Source organism: Triticum urartu, chromosome 1A (assembly GCF_056163025.1).
Source record: "Triticum urartu cultivar PI428250 chromosome 1A, HENAU_Tu73, whole genome shotgun sequence".
Taxonomy (NCBI): Eukaryota; Viridiplantae; Streptophyta; class Magnoliopsida; order Poales; family Poaceae; genus Triticum; species Triticum urartu.
This window is the reverse complement of record NC_141873.1, coordinates 68,560,471-68,564,646: the sequence shown is the minus strand read 5'-3', so window position 1 is coordinate 68,564,646 and position 4,176 is coordinate 68,560,471. Positions and strand designations below refer to the sequence as shown.

General features: G+C 38.1%; 1 long non-coding RNA gene across 4 annotated transcripts; it reads right to left on the bottom strand.

Moving 5' to 3' along the window:
• Positions 1-728: 728 nt before the first annotated feature.
• LOC147990072 (uncharacterized) lies at positions 729-3,849 on the bottom strand. 4 transcript variants are annotated; one of them, XR_015619161.1, is made up of 4 exons: positions 3,553-3,849; positions 1,810-3,485; positions 1,219-1,282; positions 731-1,150 (listed from the first exon to the last, which is right to left on the bottom strand). It is a non-coding gene; the product is annotated as an uncharacterized LOC147990072 (long non-coding RNA). The 4 variants fall into 4 exon arrangements; XR_015619160.1 differs by having other exon boundaries at positions 729-2,746; positions 3,287-3,485; XR_015619154.1 differs by having other exon boundaries at positions 730-1,150; positions 1,219-3,485.
• Between the last annotated feature and the right edge of the window lie 327 nt (positions 3,850-4,176).

Here is a 4,176-nt window from a genome sequence, read left to right as displayed (position 1 = left end):
AAAAAATATTTTATGTTATGTAAAATTACAAACGTAAAAACATAGTGTAAAATACACATAAACTGCAAATTTTCTTGTCTTATGACCTATATTTTTATTTTCTTATGCAAAATTTTACGTAGTGAATCAATAGGAATGTAAATATTTGAATTCCAAACGTAATTTAATTATGAAATCATCGTAAAATTAACTCGGATGAAGAATAACTTATTATGCACCCTGGGTGATGAACAGTATCATTATATATATATATATATATATATATATATATATATATATATATGTTATATATAAGGTCGCGCTATTTGTCACCCTGGGCGAGGAATTCTTATTCCTCACCCCAGTGAGTTTCTCTGCCCACGCTTAGGACGTTTGTGAGGTAATATTACAACATGGAAGGAGGAACCAGTCACCGCACCTAAATCACTTTAAAAAGAAATAAATGCAAGGTAATCTCACAGATTGCATGCGAGTAAATTACTCCCTGTAGGCGAGGAATCAACCGCATCTTGACGTAATTTTACGGCCACTCGGATAATAGCTGATCGTTCTTGATTTTTTAGATAATAAGGCTGCCTTCCTTATTTCATGTATTTTTTGTTAGTTCTTTTACTATCTCTATTGGACTGAGTACACCAGGTCTATAGCAAAAATGAATAGAAATGATTTAAGTAACATAGGCCATTATCACGATTCTTTGGAATGCATTTTTGGTAACAATAAGAAACACACACAAGTCATTCGGTACGCTATGAATATTTTGGTAACAGCGGAACAACAAAGTGGTCTAATACATAGATTGTATGTAGTGGTTCTGTGGAATATCTGACATAATAAAAACTATCCTTACAATTACAAATAAAATTCGTCTGGACACAATTGAGTGCTACTTAGCACTAAGTAACCAGCCGTATGACAAATTCAGAAATCACTACTGTATTACAAAACTGAATACTACCGAACTTGAAACTGACTACTGCCGAACTTGATCTTCAAGGAGCTAAATTTGCAGGTGAGCAGATATTTTACATCAACTTCATTTGTTCAGCAAGCTATCTGACTGAAACATTACTATCCATGAGCTGTAACCAACATAGTATCCTATTAATAGTACTGCAGCCTTTAGGTTTACTTTTCTTCTTACCAAAACCTAAATTTTGCTTCTGGTTATTAGAAAAAGAAAGTCTGAAATTTCAATTCAACATTACTGGTACCCACCATAAATACGAAGACGTTAATGTCCATCCCTCATACATGAACCATCATCCGCTTGAGCAGATACCTGAAAAACAGAATATTTTCTCACAAGTGTACCAACACAGAAGCACAAATAACACTTGAACGGTTAACGGGCTTCGCTAACCTAAACTGGAAACAATGTCAAAATCGAAGACATCACAGATGGATTTCGGATGTACCAAATTCATAGGAATCACATGAACCCATAACACACTGGCTGCATGGTATGGATGAAAAATATATAGAGAAAAAATATAAAAGGCCAAACTCTGTAACTACTGTTTCGATGCACACTAAACAATGTATTTTTAACAAATTCTGCCATATACAATACTGGGAGTCATCATATTAATAAAATAGTATGTGTCTTGTAACTTTTTAAGACATTGTTTCGCACCAAAGAGTCATCAAATTGAAACACATAATTAATCAGACACACATAATTTTGAGGGAAAATGCCAAACCTGCCAAGCTTATTATAGATGAATCAATATTAAATGGAAGTATGGAACTGAACAAAAGCACATTTATTCTAGTTGCATAGTGGTACAAATATACGAGGAAATTTACCATCTTTGAATGGATTGCTCTGTAAGATATGAAAATAGTTATCCACATTTGAATGGATTGCTCTGTAAGATATGAAAATAGGTTAAATGTGTACAAAGTCAACATCGTCTGATATATAAGAGTCCAAAGCAAAAATGATTGTGGGGATCTTCTTTACAATATCAATGGCTGAGGAATAAATTAAATTGGTAGAGACTAGCTAGAATCGCATGAGTACTCGCCAAAAATAGAACATTCCCATCAGGTTTATGCTAAAAAAACAAAACAATCAATGACCTGAACAAAAAAATATATATCAAAGTTTCCTCTTATAGAAGATTACTCCTGGACTGGGGGTGGGTTAAACAAAAAAGATCAACAAACTTTGACAGGCTGGATGAGTGTTAGGGTCCACCTCATGGTAATTAAAATAAATCTAACTCGGCTTCCATGAATATTTAGAGGCTGGGAGATGGTCAGTGTCTACCAACGTAATGTTTCCAACCAGCCACGTACGAAAAATCTAGTGTATTGTATGCAGTCACATTCGGCAGCTAATGTAAGAATTATGAGAGACGAGGTAAGAAATATTGGTCCAACAAAACATAGGAGCATGTCCAACTAACACATATTCAAAACTTGGATGTGATGTAGATTGCATCGCTTGTTTGAATCAACGTAAAATAGGAGCACATCTAGTTATATCCTTCTGTTCAGTGTGTGTCAAGTATCAACATATCATGAGTAGGAATAAATAAGTGCTTAGCCATTCATTATTTACCTTAAGCTCAGTGTAAAGATGCGAGAAGCAAACCTGAGAAAGGTTAGTGTACTGTAGGTGTATGTTGTGCTTTCACAGAAGGTTAGTGCTTCCATGAATTGGAGATGGAAAACCAGAATATGCATCTTGCCATTTCGCTAGTTTTGCACCATGTCTCACTAGTGTTCAGGTCTGCATCTAGAGAAATATGAAGCCTCACTTGTAGTGTTCAGGACGAGTCAACATTTAAGAAAAGACACATTTCTGTCCGTTAGCAAGACCATTTAATTGAAATGTTTACATTTCTTTCTATTTAGAGGTATGGTCAGCCCTGATGGCAGTGGTTTGATGGACTCGAAATCTAACAAAACATTATACTCCCTATCAGGAAGTCAATGACATTGTGCATTAAGATCACAATTACTTGGGCTTGAATGATTTGTGCTTCTTTTTGGGGAGTGATTCTTAGTTGCTCACAGTGTGTGGCTTGTTATTTTCCCATTTTCTTGTGCTTTACCCTTTCTGGTTTCCTTCTGTGCCTTATTCTGCAACCGAGCAGATTCAGAATGATGGGATGACCATCCTAATACAGTAGCAGCATCCCAACTGCAGTAAGTGAAAACGGCTGGACATGGCTCCCTTTTTTCTGTAGCAATGGAGCTCCAAAGAAGAAATAATGAACAGTTCATCCAAAATAGAAAAGAATGTCAAGAAACAGGGCTGGATCTTAGAAGATACTCTAGTGTTGTTCCTCTGCATCGTTGAGCTCGTCCTCTTCTTCCTCCTACATGAGCATCCCCTCCTCGAATTGATCTCACATCTGAGCGATGGTCTGCTCCATCAACCCCTTTAGAGTACTTAAGCTCCCTCTTTTCATTCATCTCCTTTCTTGGACTTCTTCCTCTTTCTTAGCCCTGTTCCCAAAAAATCAAGAACCCTAACCCAAAAAATTCAGAAAATCATGGAAGAGGAAAGGGAAAGGTATGGGAGGAGGTAGACCTTACCAGAGACGATAAGGCCGCCAGCGATGGAGAAGGACGTTGTCGCCTCCGAGCTCACACCGTATGCAGTGCCCAATTCTCCTCCTAGTCACTACTGCATGAAGAGGGAAAGGAGGGAGTACTCCACATACGAGAGAGTGGAGTGGCCCTCACATCCCAGTCGTCCCTCCGGCACCGTCGCCGCCGCCTCAACAGTCGTCGTGGGAGAGGATGGTCCGGGGTGAGAAACGGTGTCAAGCCCACCGGCCGGTCGCTGAACTGCTCATAGCTGATTAGAAAAAAAATAGGTACGGAGGTGGGCTGACAACCGCTGCCATAAACGTAAATTTACGACAGTGCAACAGAATTTTATATTGGTCGAGAACGTGGCTCGGTTGATGGACTGGGGTGAAGAATATTCTATTCGTCACCCTGGGTGAGGAATAGTTATTCTTCACCCCCTCTATTTTACTATCAATGTACCGTAATTTTACGTTCCGCAAGTTTTGTCTTATTTCCGACGTAAAAAGTGTTGGGGAACGTTGCAGAAAACAAAAATTTTCCTACTCGTTTCACCAAGATCCATCTAGGAGTTCATCTAGCAAAGAGTCATCAGATGCATCTACATACCTTTGTAGATCACGTGCG